Source organism: Mytilus galloprovincialis, chromosome 1, assembly GCF_965363235.1.
Source record: "Mytilus galloprovincialis chromosome 1, xbMytGall1.hap1.1, whole genome shotgun sequence".
NCBI lineage: Eukaryota > Metazoa > Mollusca > Bivalvia > Mytilida > Mytilidae > Mytilus > Mytilus galloprovincialis.
Genome location: NC_134838.1, coordinates 100,593,935 through 100,613,438, shown reverse-complemented (window position 1 = coordinate 100,613,438; position 19,504 = coordinate 100,593,935). Strand labels below are relative to the sequence as shown.

The window sequence follows — 19,504 nt, the reverse complement described above, 5'->3', positions numbered from 1 at the left end:
AACAATTCTAATAGTAAAAAGTTTTGTAGGTCCTCGAATTTCATGTTTTACTTTTACAAATTATGACTTGGATGGAGAGTTGTCTCATTGGCTCTCATACCACAACTTCTAATATCTATATGTATAAGCAGTGGTTCATTCTTTTATTTGTTCTCAAGTGTAAAGTCTATCAAATGCTCTATCAGCTTGTATGTCAACCAATGTTTTATTTCTTTCTGTAGAAATTCTATTTTTCTCTTTAGAAGTAGAAATGCCCCCATTTCTTTGTTATAATGGTCATTATGAGAACTTTGTTTGGGTAGGGTTGGGCAGAGTTACTGGACTTGCTGATGTTTGTATATGTAATGTGGGTGACCGTGTACTGCTTGTGTGAACGTGTGCTGGAACTGCACTGAACTGGAACTTAGAATACTGGAATAAGAACAAGCTTGTATAAAAATAGATGTTTATTGTCAGCTGGTCACGAATGCAAGTGACCAGAAACGCTTGTCCAGGTATCAAGCTTGGTTTCCAGGCGAGTATATAAAAAAGAAGATGTGGTATGATTGCCAATGAGACAACTGTCCACAAGATACCAAAATGACAGACATTAACAACTATAGGTCACCGTACGGCCTTCAACAATGAGCAAAGCCCATACCGCACAGTCAGCTATAAAAGGCCCCGATAAGACAATGTAAAACAATTCAAACGAGAAAACTAACGGCCTTATTTATAAAAAAAAAAAAAAAAAATGAACGAAAAACAAATATGTAACACATAAACAAACGACAACCACTGAATTACAGGCTCCTGACTTGGGACAGGCACATACATAAATAATGTGGCGGGGTTAAACATGTTAGCGGGATCCCAACCCTACCATAACCTGGGACAGTGGTATAACAGTACAACATAAGAACGAACATAAAAATCAGTTGAAAAAGGCTTAACTCATCAGATGGACAAAAATACAAGTGGACGTGGCCGGGTACTTATACATCCCGACACAAAAAAGACACAATGAACAGATGTGCTATCCCGTTTGAAATAAGTTTTCTACAGGTACAACCAAACTTCAAAACCAAATCTTTATATCTATGGAAAAATTTAGTAAAGGTTTTAAGTAACTTATAGTAACGATATCCCTGGTTTAATAATTTACCAGTAATACATAGATTGCGTTCGTTAAAATAAAAAAAAAAACGTCACAGCAGACACGGGCATAGCGAACGAGCTGTGAAATATAAACACCGTAAAATGGTGCCAAAGGAACATCACCATCTAAAAATAGAAAATCAACAATAGGGAACGAAAAATCGTCTCTTTTGTCGTAAATTTTAGTGTGGAGTTTCCCGTTTAAAACCGAAATATTTAAATCCAGGAAAGGACAGTTATAACCGAATAAATTTGATGTATTTAAAGTAAGTTCCTAAGGGTAAATTTCAGCAGTATATTGAGAAAATTCTTGATTATTTAATGAAAAAACATCATCAAGATAACGGTAAGTGTTGTTGAATTTATCAATTAAATGCAATTTCGACGGGTCTTTACTGAGTTTAGTCATAAACTGTGATTCGTAACAGTACAAAAACAAGTCTGCTATTAAAGGGACACAATTAGTGCCCATGGGGATACCTATAACCTGTCGATAAACTTTGTTGCCGAAACGTACATAAATATTATCAAGGAGAAAATTAACAGCTTCAATCATTTCATCACACCTCCAGTAAGTATATCTAGCATATTTACCTTTCTCATTAGAGAATAAGGCTTTAAATGAGTTGCAGCAAATATATTTGCATTCAACTTTACCAAACGACCATTCAATTAAATAGGAAAACTTTTGTTTAATAAGATAGTGTGGAAGTGTAGTGTAAAGAGTAGAAAAATCAAAACTGTCAACAGAATCAAAAGGACCATCAAAAGCACGTAATTTATCTAAAACATCAAAAGAATGTTTTACACTCCAAAAATGGTTTATACCACTATGTTCATATATTTTATTACAATAGTTTATGATAAGCTCTTTAATAGAAGTTAATGAACTAGTTAAGAGCACTGAAAGATTAGTTGTAGAACACTTACTAGAGGTCGAGATGAAACGATATTTAAATGTTTTTTTGTGTAGTTTAGGTAGCCAATACATAGTAGGGACCTTCAGATGTTCAGAAGAAGCCTTAAGCTTTGATGTGGTTGTGATATGTTTGTTTACAATATGACTATCTGTGGAGCGGATGGACTTGAATGTAGATGAATTTAAAATTTCATTCTTAAGAACGTCCGTGTAGTATTTACGGCATACCACCACCACATTGCTGGCTGCTTTGTCGGCCGGTACAAACACAAACCGCTTTGAAAGTTCTTGAAGTTTATTTCTTATTCTGGAAATAGGTGTATTATGTATACATACTCTATTATTTACTTCTAAATTATTTTCAAAATGCGATATTCTCTTATCTACCACATTCATACATTTATTTAAATAAGAATCAAGAGATTTTTTATCCGATTTTTCCCGTTTACACCACTTTTTACAAAACGAGGAAAGAACATCTTTGGTGACTTGACGACACTCGTTCCAATCTATTTTAGATGGAGGACGATATTTTGGTCCTTTTTTCAAAAAGTTTTTAACCTCTCTGTCCTGGACGATATTGAGGTCCCCTGTAATAACATGGCCATAGGGAACATATCTTAACTTCGACGATTCCCAGTTTCAGGGAGTTTTTTTAAATCTATATTCACGTCTGATGTAACCGACGTATAATTAAAAATTAAACTTCTGCTGGTTTTTTTGTATGTGTATGAAATTATAGGTGGTTCTATATTATCAAAATAGGGAGGTATAAAGTTTTGAACGGTAGAGTCATTAAATATACTAGATAAGTTGATAAAATCAAAACCTCTGCTAATATATTTAATTTTTAGAAAATGACGTTTATGATCTTCAGGTTTGTCTATACGCGAGGACGGCCTATAGTGGCAAAAGGCTGTAATTATACGAGAATATTCAGCAGCACCTGCATACGTGGTATATATCTCCCAATTGATACGATATTCCCGTGCTTGCATTTCCTATCATGATTTTCTTGATAGAGGGTTGCTGCTCACAAGAAGCTTTTAAACCAATAGTTCCAAATGGTGAAGTTGAAATCATCCCTTCGTAAATTTTACGGACGCCATCACGAGTTGGTTGACCGTTATGGAATAACCGTTTCACAAATGATATCGGATATGTTCCTTACGTCGTAACTACAATCCCATTCCCTTTCATGAAGGTGACCTACCGAATTAGACTATTTACCGGATTTGTTATCACATAAGCAACACGACGGGTGCCACATGTGGAGCAGGATCTGCTTACCCTTTTGGAGCAGCTGAGATCACCCCTAGTTTTTTGGTGGGGTTCGTGTTGTTTATTCTTTAGTTTTCTATGTTGTGTCATGTGTGCTATTGTTTGTCTATTTGTCCTTTTCGTTTTTAGCCATGGCGTTGTCAGTTTGTTTTAGATTTATGAGTTTGACTGTCCCCTTGGTATCTTTCGTCCCTCTTTCATACAGTTGGATGAAGAATGAGATGGTGTCACACTCTTTGAAAATAGGTTAATTAGGGGAATTTCTTATGATTAACAACGGAAAAACATTAAATAATCCTGTTGGATACCTCAATGTTACTTAAGGTAACGCTTTGAATTATGTGACTCAAAAATTTCACTTAGAGATGGATTAACTAAATTATTGAGAAGGAAATTGTACTAAGCTATGTAATCCTTTATTTGCTATCTTTTGTGAAAAAGTATTTGTTAATTGACTTGTAAATTCTTTATGTAACGTAATTTTACCAAACAATGCTACATGTATGAAGATTAAAAGTTACGAAACTATATATTTTTCCATGTGAAATCATATATCTGTAAAGTTATAAAACTTGGAAATGAACTTTTATTATAAAAATCATGAAAATAAGAATCTTTATTAAAACATATAAATATATACAATAAAACATGAAAATCTGAAACAAGAAGTGAAACGCGAATTTCCGCTGTCACATATTCCCTCACCGCTGAAAAATTCTTTGTCCGCAAAGAATAAAATTTACCATCATAAATATTGAACTGAAAATTCATTCGCAAAGAAGAAAAATTTTGGAGGGTTTTGTTCAATTAAGCAAAATTTGAATTTCTTGACTAAGATCAACAATAAAAACAAGATGACTTAGATTGTATCAAATCATGCACAAGTATAAGATTATGTTCATCTCGTATATGAATAAATTACTACTTTATTCTTGTAAAGTAATTGTGGTGTGTGATTAAAACATGGCAGAAGAAGGGAGTACCAAACATCTTTTTAAGTCTTCTTGCGGTATAGGGATTTACTGAAATATCTTCAGTAATAGGTACTTCATGTTTAGTATTTATATTAACAATAGAAAAATTATCAAAATCTGCATGTAGTCTTGTACAAAATGTTTCAGATATTCTCACACTTTGAATACAGTTTGGAGCAGTAATATCCCAATCTGATGGACAAAGTGATAGGGTAACAATTGGTATTGTTATACATGATAATTCATTTGTAAACTCCATTACTACTTTTGTATGGCTTCTGTTGCTTAACTTTTTGAAGAAATAAATCGAAACAATAACTAAGGCCAAAGTCATGGTAAACGGCAGAGCAACAAAAGGCCAAGGATTACACTTGTGTGTTTAAAATGCTTTGAACATACGAGGGTTCAGTGGTTGTTGCAAGGTGCTTGTAAATAAAGGATGGTAAGGGAGAAGGGTTGGATAAACTTTGTGAACGAGGAATCTTTTGAAGTAGAAGTAGTGTAGCTGTACGGATGTGAATCTTGTTAAAAAGTACTATACATGCAATGAAAAGTAAACCTGACACACATAGAGAAGAAATTATTAGAATGATATTAAGATCAAGCCTTGAGTCATCCATAGAAATATCACCATTAATTAGAGGTTCATTGAGGGATTTGAAGACAGTTTTCTGTTTAAGGGTAGCTTGTGCAATACGTTTTAAACTTAGGTGAAGGTTACGGTCTTGTGCAATAATATTAGAAAAAGAATGGTTGACCATATTTATAGAAGGTATTTGAATATTAATTTGCTTGGTGAAGGTAGTATCTCCTAGAATGGAAGAGTAAGTGTCAGAATCAAAGAAATGCTGTATTAATGCTAAGTTAATTGGATGGAGGAAAGTAACTGTGTCTTTATAATTTGTACATTTTTCTATTTTCTTTGAAATATACAAAGAATCTGTGGACAGTGAACACATACAGCCCGTAACAGAGTAGTGATCGAATTCGCGTTTCTTTACCGTCAGAATAAGTTACGTTATCGACAAACTTATTTCAGAAGTGACATAATTTAATTTTCTTCATCGACAAAATATTTCATGTCCAACGTGTAAGTTTTCATTGTTTAAGTCGAAGTTTTTTTAACACAGTAAAACATTTTTTATAATCAACCTCTGTCATTGGCATTTTCATTTTAACGGTAAAGGATCAAATACGGGATCTCCGAAATTTCTATCATTTGTTACGAGGAAATCATTATTCAATCGAACATATGTCTTTGTTCATGACACATATTATGAAATACAAAGGAGTTGAAATGATCAAATACTTTCGAACTGACGGAAACAAAAATACATAATCTAGAATGTGTGTTCTGTCATAAACAATGGCTTCGTCGTGCGAATCGACGAGATCATGTTACATGTAACTGATCTTAGCTGTAGAAACAGTTGGTGCGACCTCGATAAAATCTTTATCAATTTAATATAAGCGATAAATATTCATGACTACAATGATAATGAATTTATTGGAGTCACATCCACTGTTTCTACTGTAAACATGAACTCGTCGGTTTGTGCAATGAAGACACTTTTAAAGATTGAGATTGTTGGTTTATTCTTTACACCTTCGAGGTATTAAAATTATTTCAGTGTTTATTTAAAGTTAAATTCATTTTCAAATCTCATCTGTTTAAAATTGTCGAAACTTCCGTTTAAGATTTCTGTGGTAAACTATCTATTCTATAGTTAGGACCATTTTATAATAAATACCCTTTTGTACAAGAATACTTTCTTTATAGAAGTATAGATCTGCTGGTTATAGATTTTTTTTATAACTTTCATTATTGTGACGACGCGCTATGAAATTCAGATTAATTTATAAATGAAGTTGTATATAAATTTTTGGTCATAAACACAAATCTTTTAAACAGTTCGACGAGTGCGTCAATGTTACAGTAGTCTGTTTACTGTAAGTTACTAAGCTTGGCCCGATTCATCTGTCATTTATGGAAACTAATTCACCACTTTCTGAGACATTCATTTTTATTTCAGACATAGAGCTACATTTGTAACTAAAGGAGAACTCTCAAATTAAAGAAATTTGACATGAAATACTGAAACTTTCTTATAATCAATTAAACGACTGCTTTTCTTAGATATGTGATTTTTCATGGTGAAACTTTTTCATTGTTAACGGACATTTTGAGATTTTTTTATTGTAAAAAAATGGTGTTTTTTTTTTAAAGAAATCAACATTCAAAATTTAGAACTTCATGAACATGTACAGGAAGCTGAATTATTGCACATCTATGTACTACTTAAAATTGTACTTCGATCTGTTGCGTCCTTAAAATGTTCTGACCGTCCTATGATTTAATGTACGGAAATGTTTCGGTAAATTAAATTCAAATCCGAATTGAATGTTTACGACACACAAATAGAGAAACCAGAATCTCTTGATGACCAAACGTATGTACACGTTGGGGCGATTTAAAGCTTTTCAGAAGGAGTTAGATTCCGCCCTTGTTGAAAGCCTTGTGGAGACCTCTAGATTTTTAAATTCCCTCCGTTTTTCTCATGGATGGAGTGTGGTCTCTCTGTAAATTACCCCATATCTTTTCATTTTCCTATTTACCGAAGGTTCCATGTGAAAATTTCCATTGGATCATATCTGTTAAACTAAATGTACAAAACAGGCTCAAGAAGAGGCGAAATTTCTTTTTCAAACCCGAACTAGAAATCCATTTTTTTTCTAATAGAGCACCTTACATTATCGTCAATGAGTTCAGGCATGTGAAAAATTATATAATCATACACAAGAAAGAAACCCTGAACAGGCTTTCAGCAATAATTTTTAACTTTTTAATATTAAGTAAATATTAACATGTACATGTACAGATATAACAAAGAAACTGCCCGTTATCCGACGTAAGAGTACACTTTTTACTGCACGCGTAGTCGGGTGCGTTCACTACGAGGACACTTGTACCCAACTACGCGTGAAGTATGAGTACAGAATCGTCCCATACAGGACATTTTCTATGTTATCCTAGTATATTATCCGACAATTAAGAATAGACATCTGGTCAAATTTTAAAGTTGAACATGTGGGAATTTTTGATTTTTGCCACGGACCATTTAAATTTCATGGAGGAAGGGGCCTGGTAGTTTTTAATAAACAATATTCTGACCCTGATTTTGACTTCAAAAATCTGCTGCCTCAATATTTTGGCATATGAAAAAAAAATTGTCAACAAAATTTTCCCGTTTAAACTGTACTAGAAAAAAGTTTGGCATGTGAAACGGACGAAGACATATTCTAACAGAAGTACAAATACAAGTCCTCCCTTTTGTGTATACATATGAGAAAACATTTCAAAGTTATTGATTGAATTAAAATCCATCACACATACGGTACACCTTGTAGTCCGAAAAAATAAAGGACTTCATTCCTATCAAACACCTTTTTAATTGTTTACCAGTATATTTCTTTTAGTTTTGGGTAAAATTGTAAAGGAAATAATACTATCAAGACGTCCTTCCATAAATCTTTTTTTTCTGTTCTGACTTTGAAGAAATGACTACTTTTCGCCCAATCGAAATGGTGCATGAACATATTTTGTTTCATATTATTAGAATTATTTTCAATATTATCGGTATTAAACTTGATTATCAACACATGCCAGTTTGTCAGCATTGTCAATCTTTTTAACTTTAAAGTACCAATAGTTCGGTCACTACTCAATTAAGTTTGTCGATAACGTAGCTAATTTTGACGGTAAAGAAACATCAATTCGATCACTTCTCTTTTACGGGCTGTACAAGGTATTTGGATAAAACAAAAATTGCAGCCTTTAACTATTCTGTGCTTGTTTGGACACTCAAATGCAAGAGTGTTCATTTTATACACTAGTAAAGTATTGTCATAAATTTCTTCAACTGTAGGTTTAATAACATTCATGACGAATCGAAAATCACAATGTTCATGCACATCTTGTTTCGAATTAAAATACAGAGAAGAAATGCAACTTGTGGAAACTGTTGACACAAGTGGTAAACTATACGTTCAATATAATGTTGTTTTTCCTTTACCTGAACTAATTTTCGAATAAGAGATATGGTTGTAATATTGATTATTACTTGTAACAGCGAAATATGCAGGAAGGTCCATAATTTTGGTGCCATGATTGCTTGACGAATTGATAGGTACTGGAAATGAGTTTACTCTATACAATGCAAGAGGTGATGAAAACGTAGAAATTGGAAATTTCAAAGTAACATATAAAGTAGAATGATTTCTTGCATACAACAATTGTGAAGATGAATAATAATATACAGGATCAGTATTTAACAAGTAGAACCCTTTGCATTTTTCATTAAGAATAAGCTGAACATGCTTCAGTGTATTTTTCAAAATATTTGGAGAAATGAGAAAAGGTGATAACTTTCCCTTAACCATTTCATGTAATTTATTTTTAATTCTTCTAAATATTTGTTAACAGAAGATGATAAATTCATCTGATCAATAAGTAAATTTGACAGTTTTACACTGACTTCTTCAAAATGAGCAACAAATTTTGAAGTTTCTGAAGTAAGGTTGACCATAATGTCATGATTTTGCTGAAGACCTTATACAATATTTTGAAATCTTTCATCAGTTTTTGACATGAAGGATGACAGCAACTGATCATGTTCTGTCATTGCTTTAGCAAATTTATTATTCCTGTTTATTAGAATGTTGACATGTCTGGCTAACTTTTGAACGTCTTTCACTGTTGCTGTGACGAATATAGATCTGGAAATGGATCCGACGAAATAGAACAATCCTCTTTTACTCCTACTTTGTGTACTTGCTGTATTAATTTTGAAATCCGCTTTTGGAATCAGCTGATGAATTATTTCCACAGTACTGTTAACATTTGATGCGACGTCTTTTTTCAATGCGGACAAATGTGAAATGACTTGATTAAGAATGAAGCAGTTTTAATGAATAATATCACAGGATGGATAGGAAAATTTATGAATTTTGTGTGGAATAGAAATCGTGAACGTGTGGAACCAGTGTTCGCTTCCAAAGACTATATCCGCCTCTTTAACAAAAGTAACTCCATAATTTGTGCGTAGCACAAGTTTTTCCTTTTCTGCATTCACAGCTAAAACATTCAGCAGAAGCATCCATACTAAGACTGTGGCAAAACTTAAGGTTCCTACAGAAAAGAAAGGTAGAAGTTGTTAGAGTGTGAACTGAATGTTGGTTTAGGGTTTATAACTCCCTTTTAGCACTATGAACATGAGTTTCCTCATAATTGTGACATCAATACACAGAAAACAAAGTTAAAAGAAATTAAGGAGGCTCGAGGGTATAAAAATTTCAGAAAAAAAATAAACATTTGTTTTGCATTACAAATTTAATTTGTTACCTTTTGTAGTTGTTACTTTATCATATGGTACAAAAATCATTCAACACAATCACTTCGTGTTGGCCCCAGATGGCTTTTAAAATGTATAGATCATTGAAAAAGTTCCAAATTATCTCCCTTTGGTGGAAAAATGCCATTTTTTGGTTTTAAAATTGAAATTTCTTTTTTAACTCATCGGTGACCTATATTTTTTAATATAATTTCCATGTAAGCTGTACTTAAACTAAATTATTGTAAAATTTGAGCGATTTCTGTTATAAATTTCTTTTTTTATTTCGATATTACCTTTATTTCTCCTATTACTTCAACAGAAAAAACCCACCTTTACAAAAATGTATGCTTCTTTCGAAGGCAGATTGTGAGCGCAAATGAACGGTGACCCCACTTTTTTATTTTATTTTTCTATTAACTATAAGATAAAGTTTATTTATAGAAAAACATAGACAAATCCTATATAAATGATTTAGACCCGCGAACCCCCTTAAGCAGAGGTGGACATCAAAGTTTTGCCAAAGTCAACATGAATCTTCTGGATGTAAGATCAAGGTTAAAACATCTATTATCGAGCACTTTGTCAAACAAATGTGTTTGTACTGCACATGAACATGCACACATTTTGAACTGAATGAAATTAACTTGCGAATGAACCAACATATCAAGGAAAGAATAATGAAATAGAAATCTCCTTTCGAATAGAACAAAGAACTGAATCTGCGAACACTGATTTTCACTAACCCTTGAATAGATTATGATTGCATGGAATATAAAATAATAGGACAATATGAAATGCTAGGACAATATGAAATAATAGGACAATATGAAATAATAGGACAATGGAAATATGAAATCATAGAAAACTATGAAGAGTCATAAATGCTTAATATGCAACTTAATGAAAAATATTATTTCGTTTTCTTTTCTTTCGTCTGGTTCCTTTTTGTGTTTTTGTTGCAAGGTATTGTCTCACCATTTGAATTGGCAGATTTTGTTCTGGTTCCCAGGTCTTGGTTCCCAGGTCTTTTCTCTGTATCCGTCCCATTTTACCAGAAATTGTTGTTCACCATTAATCTTTTTACTTTGGACAAGTTTTTCAACATCCTAAAATTGTTTTGAACCATCATCTGCAGGTTCATCAGTATCTGAAATATCAGAATCTGGATTTGGAACAATTTCATCATTGTTTGGATTCAGTGGAGGGACTGGATTTTGGAAATTTGGTTGTTCTTCCCTTCTTGGATCTGGACGTGCAACATCAGGAGGAGGTGCATTTTGATCTGGACGATGATCTGGAGGTGTATAATTTCAACCCGTTTGCATAGATCATGCTTTTAAGCATCTTGTTGTCTTCACACCTTCTCAATTTGTATGTATTATTCAGTCCTTTGGCAACTATGTAGAATGGACCGTCTTGTTTTCTGTGAAATTTTGAAGCTAACCCAACTGGCACTTTAGGATTGTATAAATCTTGGATTTCGAATTTTGAAAAAGCGGTATCTTTGTCGTAATGCTTCTTTTGTTTTTCCTGTGCATATTTCAATTTGTCAGTTGCACACCTTAAGGCTATTTTTAGACAATCAATGATATTTTCTATATGAACCTTCAGAGTTTTGTTAATGTCTGTTTTTGAAAGCAGAGTGGTGTCAACAGGAAGGTTCATTTCTTTACCAAAAAGTAAATGATAAGGAGAAAACTCAGAAGATGCTGATGGAGACATTCGAAAAGCCATGAGTATACCTGGAAATAGTTCTACTCAATTAGATTGATTTTCCTCTACAATGGTTCTTAAACATTGTATGACTGTCTTGTTTGTTCTTTCTGCACGGAATTGGTCTGAGGATGGTAAGAACTTGTGAAATAGTGTTTCACATTATAAATTTGGGTTACAGCAGCAACAAGCTTACTCATAAACCCTTGACCACGATCTGAAACAAGGCTAGTGGGACTTCCGTAACGGGAGAATACCTCTTTGTGAAGAACGTCCGCAATTTCTGCAGCTGTTCCAGATCTCACTGGAAAAGCCTCTGTCCATTTGCTGAATGCGCATACTACTATAAGAATATGACGATAACATAATTTTGTTTCTTTGAAAGGACCTATGAGATCAATGTGCCATCTTGCAAAAGTGTCTGTAATAGGCATTGGAGTTAAAGGAACTCTTTTTGCATGAACATGTGGTTTAGCTCTTTGACAAGCATCACAGCCTCTAATGTAATCTGCCACTGCTTGGTACATTCCAGGAAAGAAGTACTTATTTTTGATAGGATAGCTATATTCTGTCAAAACCAAAGTGCCCTATTTCTTGATAGGATTTGAGAATTAACGTGGGCATGCAAGTTGTTTTACAAAAAGGTCTTCTTTCTGACTCGTGTTCCTGGCTGGTAAAAATGGTACCATCTAATAATGCATACTGACTTGCTTCTTAACAATTTTTCTTTACCAGCTTAGTTTCATCAGGAAGTGTGCCATTTTCAAGGTACGCATAGATATGTTTAAAGTCAAAACATACTTTTTGCAAAGGACCTATGTTTTCTGGCATAACTTCAGTGTGAGTTTCTTGTATTTGTGTTTGCTCAGGATCTGTTTCTATCACTGAATCATCTGTATTTTCAGCATCAACTGCCAAAACAGAAGGAATGGAAGAATTTGTAGGAGTGTAAAACAAATTTACCTGTAAAGGTTCTTAACTTTCTTGTGAACTGATAGAAATAAGATTTATAGAAGGAATGACATCTTCAGGTTCTGGACTAGATTGAAAATCAGAGTACTCTCTTCTTGAGAGGCAATCAGCATTCCCATTTTTCTTTCCTGGACAAAAACAAATTTCATAACTATATCCCTGAAGAAGTACTGATCATCTTGCTCAACGACCCGTGGACTGTTTAATGTTCGTTAACCACTTAAGAGCCTGATGATCTGTGTAAACCTTAAAATGACTGTTTGCTAAGTAAACATGATATGACTTGATACCTTTTAAAACTGCAAGACATTCCAATTCACTGACACCCCAGGCTCTTTCACCTTGTGTCAATGACCGACCTCCATAAGCAATGACCTTTTCCTGACCTTTAGAATCTAACTGACCTAATATGTACCCAATAGCTGTGCCGCTGGCATCAGTAGTAAGAATGAAAGGTTTGGACATATTAGGATAAACAAGAATAGGCGCAGAACATAGAGCCTTTTTGAGCTGATCAAATGCCTTTTGGCACTTTTCTGACCATTCAAAAGGAACATCATTTCTCAGAAGGTGGTTGAGAGTTGTAGTGATGTGACTGTATCCTTCAATGAATTTTCTGTAGTAATGTGTCAAACCAAGATAGGAACGAATTTGTTTTTGATTTTTAAGAACTGGAAATGAGCTAACAGCATCTACCTTTAATGTGTCTACCTTGACGCCCTCTTTTGAAATTGTATGACCTAAATAAATCACGTCCTTTCTAGCGAAAAGGCATTTTCCTGGCTTTAATGTCAGCCCAGCAGAAATAAGTTTGTCAAAGACTAACTGAAGGTGATTGAGATGTTCCTCGAAGTATTTGCTGAAAACAAGGATGTCATCGACATAGACAAGAGCTCACTGTCCTAGCAAGACCTGAATTCAACTCTAAAGCATTTAGAGTATTCGAACATGAATCAGGAATGAAAATAGTCTCACTATCACATATAATATGAGCCTTAACATCATAAAGGAAGTCAAAACCAAGAATCATTTGCTGGTGTAATTTGTCAAAAACATGAAAATTATACCTCAAGGCAATATTGCCTAAAATAAGAGGAAGAGAAACTAACCCAAGTACGGAATGAACTTCACCTCCAACACCCATAGCACTTTTAATTTTTGAAATTTCTATTTTATCCTTACTTATTCCTAAGAATTGGAGTAATTGTACAGAACAACAACTCATTTGTGCACCTGTGTCAACTAGACTTGTGGCATGTTTGCCACAAACTTCAATTTTGTTCCCTGATAAATTTATTAACTGTGCAATTTCTGGAATTTTATTTTGTTGCGTATTTTTGTTTTTACCAAAAAAAGTAGGAGTTTTAAAAGAAGGAGGTATCTTGGCTTGTCTCTTCTGTCTCTTTGAAGAGTGCCTACCCAGGGACTGGATAGGCCCGTGTCCCTATGCTGAAGAGTTAGGATGGCGTAAATTAAAATTTCTGCCCTAAGAAGGATGGGATTGCCTATTGTTGCTCCTGGGATAACTTCTAAGGTTTAAACCACACACCTCTTTGAAGTGACCTTCTCTGTCACATTTAAACCACTTTACATTAAAAGCAGGACATAATCTCCTATTAGTGCAAGACTTACCACAACCAAAGCACACATATTTTTGTCTGTATTGTCTTGTCTCTTGTCTCTCTGGAAAATTCTGGTTTGCATAGAATGCGGTGTGACAGCCATCACTTCACTTCAGACACTTCCTGTTTTACAGCAGATTTAATGGATTCTAAAAAGATGAAAACATAGCATTTATGTCTTGAGATGTATATGGTGTGCTAGAACTAGCACATTCAGCCACATTAGTAGCTATTTCTAGTGAGTTTCTTAGTTGATCAAAAGTCTTTGGTGATTTTTGTATCACGGTTTGTTTAACCATTGACAGCAATGTCAACAATTACCGCTTCCCTAAATTTTCAGCTCCCATTGCTAATTGCTGAACTCTAGCCTAATACGCATGACTACTTTCTGTACTTGTCTGTTGTAGTTTATATATTTGCTGGTAAGTTTTTGTGTTGGAAAATCGAGCTAGAAATGCTGCTTTTAAATTACCAATATTGCCTTTAGTATTTGCATCAAGGTTATGAAACCATAAAGACGCATGTCCTGTTAGTTGTAAAGGCAGAACTGACAATGCTTTATTATTGTCAACATTGTGTAACGCTCTATACGATTCGAATAAATTCCACCATATTGCTAGCACAACAGCTTTCATCGCTGAATTTTTGTAAGGACGGACCCGAAGCCATTTCTGAGTCTAAATGTATAGGTTGAAAGAAATTATTGAATTATTTGAATTTACTGAAATGTTATCTTCAATTTCTGATTCTTCGCCTGAATCAGTATTATTTGAAACGGTTGCTGAGTCGCTGTTGTTATCTAACAGTATCTAACCTTTATCTTATTGAAAGTTATCTGTGATACTTTGGATTGTATCTTCCTCTGTAATCTGTTTTGAGAATGATCTTGTTGCAGGATGTACTGTAGAATTCAATGGAGTGGCTCCTTTCTGTTCTCGTCTTGATTTTGGCATAGGTAACGTTATCTTTTGACGCTCCACCAATCTGTGAACTTTGTTTGGGTAGGGTTGGACAGAGGAACTGGACTTGCTGATGTTTGTATATGTAATGTGGGTGACCGTGTACTGCTTGTATGAACGTGTGCTGGAACTGCACTGAACTGGAACTTAGAATACTGGAATAAGAACAATCTTGTATAAAAATAGATGTTTATTGTTTGGTGGTCACGAATGCAAGTGACCAGAAACGCTTGCCCAGGTATCAAGATTGGTTTCCAGGCGAGGTTAATTAGGGGAATTTCTTATGATTAACAAAGGAAATACATTAAATAATCCTGTGGGGTACCTCAGTGTTATTTAAGGTACCGCTGTGAATCATGTGACTCACAAATGTCACTTAGAGATGGATTAACTAAATTATTGAGAAGGAAATTGTACTAAATTATGTTATCCTTTATTTGCTATCTTTTGTGAAAAAAGTATTTTTTAATTGGCTTGTAAATTCTTTATGTAACGTAATTTTACTAAACTATGCTATGAAGATTAAAAATTACGAAACTATATTTACCATGTGAAATCAGATATCTGTAAAGTTTTAAAACATGGAAATAAACTTTTATTATTAAAATCATGCAAATAAGAATTTTTATTTAAACATATCAATATATACAATAAAAAACATGAAAATCTGAAACAAGAAGTGAAACGTGAATTTCCGCTGTCACAATTATTTGAAGAATATAGTTTTCTTCCTAGTCTATATATACCCACTGCTATATTACCACAGCTTCTAATATAACTCATAGACACATGTTTTCTTTGCAAAGACTTTTTATGGAAAAACACATTGTTTTTGTGTATAATGGATTTGAAGTAGTTGCATTGGTATGTAAATAGTTTTTCCTTGTCGGAATCAGCAAAAACACTACAGTAAACTTCTAATTAAATAGATCAAAACTAATAAACGATAATTTAATATGAATACAAAAACAGAATCCTACATCCTGAATTTCATGTTTTACAAAAATGTAATAATGATATTCTGAGTGATCTGTTCCATTGTTCTTGATCAAATGTACCAGTACTATCCTATATATGTTTCCCAGACTACAGTAACTTACCATAAGGTAATTTGTCAAAAGTATACATATTTAAGTAGGAGAGAAAACTAAAAGCAAAGACACTCACTGTGTGAACATAAAACTTATATGTTTTCTGCGTACTTCATAACCTTTCATGTTATGGTACGGCTGTATTGTTCAATAAAGGATATAATTTTCTGATTTCAGTGTTTTTGCTGTCGTTAATATACGTTTACAGAGTGTTCTTAACCTCTAAATTTGACCTATGGTAATAAAAAAAGCGATGAAGGTAAAAGGAAGATGTAGAAATTACCTGTAACACTTTCCATTATGTTTTGTTTTATTCTGAACCGATACGTAGAGTTACACCTAATGAAGCTGTCAACTGAAACTACTTATAACGGGTGTTTGCTTTTATAAATTCAAATTTCATACCTAATCATGTTTTAAGGTTACGTATCTATACAATTTACCTTTTAATGGCAATATTAAGTTTTCCATGATAAATCTGGAATAATGTTTCAATTTTCACAATATAATTTTAGTGTAAAATGATTTTAATGGTATCGATAACAAATTTTTTAACTGCATTGCAAAGTAAAATATATAGAAATTACGCACGGCATTCTCATTTTAAAGGTAAAACGAATATATACGAATTACATACGAATCATTTGCTGTTTGACTATGAATCATTTAGTTGAACCTTTTCAACCTTTACAATGAAATCAGATATAAGTACTTGAGTTACTCAAGCTATCACCCGAATCAAGAAAGACAACATCAAGGGACACCATGCACCATATACAAAGCTCACGCATGTCTATACAATAAGGACACCATGCACCATATACAAAGCTCTCGCATGTCTATACAATAAGGACACCATGCACCATATACAAAGCTTACGCATGTCTATACAATAAGGACACCATGCACCATATACAAAGCTCTCGCATGTCTATACAATAAGGACACCATGCACCATATACAAAGCTCTCGCATGTCTATACAATAAGGACACCATGCACCATATACAAAGCTCTCGCATGTCTATACAATAAGGACACCATGCACCATATACAAAGCTCTCGCATGTCTATACAATAAGGACACCATGCACCATATACAAAGCTTACGCATGTCTATACAATAAGAATAACACTTTATAAATATAATGCGTCCCAATTTCTTTTCCGGATATATGTTAATCAGAAACGCTCAAACCTAAACCTTTGAATTTCAGGGATGTATAAGTGCATAAAACCGTTAGGAGCCATATGACCAGAAGGAATATAAAAATAATAGCCAAATCAATAATACATCAACTTTGCCTGTGGAAGTTGGAACCTTAGTTTTTAAACTGGTTTCTAAATTTATCAACGGCAAAAAAATATTAAAATATGTCAGAACCTTGAGTATTTTTTAACAACGATCTGTCATCAATTCCAACTCTTAAATTTAAAAGATAATAAACAAAAACAGAAAGAAAGAAAATTGATTTGGAGAGAGTAACTGTCTGAACAAGAACATGTGGTGGGGTCAAACTGTATTTTCAATGTTCAGCTCTTTAGACTTTTATATTGACCAGCGAAATAAAATACGATTTGTAGAGGCAGGAACACCAAGTTTTATAGAGAAATGAACTTTAAGTTTCATAGAGAAATTTACATTAATTTCATGGAAGTATGTTATTTATGTTTCATAGAAGTTAGAACATTTAGTTTCATAATGGTATGCACATTAAGTTTCATTGATGTATGTGTATTTAGTTTTATACATGCCCGTTCATCGAAATAAGTTCATAGAAAACATTACAATATCGCAATTTGTATTCCTGTTGTGTATTGAACATAACTGTATGTTACGTAACATATTCAAGGATTAGTCGTGCATCATATGTTATACTTGATGAATAAAGAATAAAACATCAGTACTTTTAACATCGTCTGGGGTTTATATATCTTCATATATAAAGACCAAAATTTGCATTTTCTTAAAATTAAAATATTGATTTTAGTAACTAGAGGCTCTCAAGAGCCTGTGTTGCTCACCTTGATCTATGTGAATACTAAACAAAGGAAGCAGATGGATTCATGACAAAATTGAGTTTTGGTGATGGTGATGTGTTTGTACATCTTACTTTACTGAAATTCTTGCTGCTTACAATTATATCTATCTATAATTAACTTGGCCCAATAGTTTCAGTGGAAAATGTTATTAAAAATTTACAAATTTTATGAAAATTGACTATAAAGGACAATAACTCCTTAGGGGGTCAATTGACCATTTTGATCATGTTGACTTATTGTTAGGTCTTACTTTGCTGTACATAATTCTGTTTACAGTTTATCTCTATCTATAATAATATTCAAGATAATAACAAAAAACGGCAAAATTTCCTTAAAATTACCAATTCAGGGACAGCAACCCAAAGTTGTCCAATCCATCTGAAAATTTCAGGGTAGACAGATAAACAATTTTACCCCTCTAAATGCTTTGGTTTTTGATATAAGCCAAAAACTGCATTTTACCCCTATGTTCTATTTTTAGCAATAGCGGCCATCTTGGCTGGTTGGCCAGGTCACGCCACACATTTTTTTAACTAGATACCCCAATGATGATTGTGGCCAAGTTTGGTTTAATTTAGCCTAGTAGTTTCAGAGGAGAAGATTTTTGTAAAAGTCAACGACGACGGACAACATACGACGGACGCCGGACGCAAAGTGATGAGAAAAGCTCACTTGACCCTTCTGGCCAGGTGAGCTAAAAAAAGATTAGCATAATTGAAAATGTAGATATGGATAATATTTAAATCATAGGCAAACATTCTTTTATATGTGCAAATCAATTTAATGACATGCATATATCCGGCATTGGCAAATAAGGAAAAGTTTCTGATCTGAAAATATGTCACACTTTGAAACTCACAAATATGAAGATTGGCACTTACTATAGAAAAGTATCAAGTACATTTACGCGACAAACCGGATGTAGATAAGTGTAAGTGAACATGTATATCTAACACTTCCCATGTTAATGGCCCATAAAAAAATCAACTACTGCTATTTTTACATTTCGTAACAGTTCATGTCTAATTCAAAAATAATCATAGCTCTATAATGAAAGATATGTGTAGGTGTGCATTTTGTATGTCAAAAATTATTGTTTGTGGATGGTAGAAGAACTTGTCATGCCTATCTATACGTATAGTACATTACAGCCAGTAGTGCATTTGTTGTTATGCAGTGTCGATACGATTATGATTTTTCAGGTTGAGGGTGGTATCCATGTTGATTCCCATGATAAGATGATTGAGGTTGCTGTCCATATGATGGTTGATGGCCGTAAGATTGTTGTGGTCCAAACGGATCATTATAAGCCGAATTATTTTGCAGAGTAACAACTGTTGGTGGATGCTGATGTTGAACTACTGGCATAGGTCCTCCTGTCATTGCTATAACGGTCTGTGG

At 33.6% G+C, this 19,504-nt stretch overlaps 1 long non-coding RNA gene across 1 annotated transcript; it reads right to left on the bottom strand.

Moving 5' to 3' along the window:
- Positions 1 to 8,768: 8,768 nt before the first annotated feature.
- Positions 8,769 to 19,294, bottom strand: LOC143047269 (uncharacterized). The gene is made up of 3 exons (XR_012969475.1): positions 14,826 to 19,294; positions 14,022 to 14,160; positions 8,769 to 9,499 (listed from the first exon to the last, which is right to left on the bottom strand). It is a non-coding gene; the product is annotated as an uncharacterized LOC143047269 (long non-coding RNA).
- Between the last annotated feature and the right edge of the window lie 210 nt (positions 19,295 to 19,504).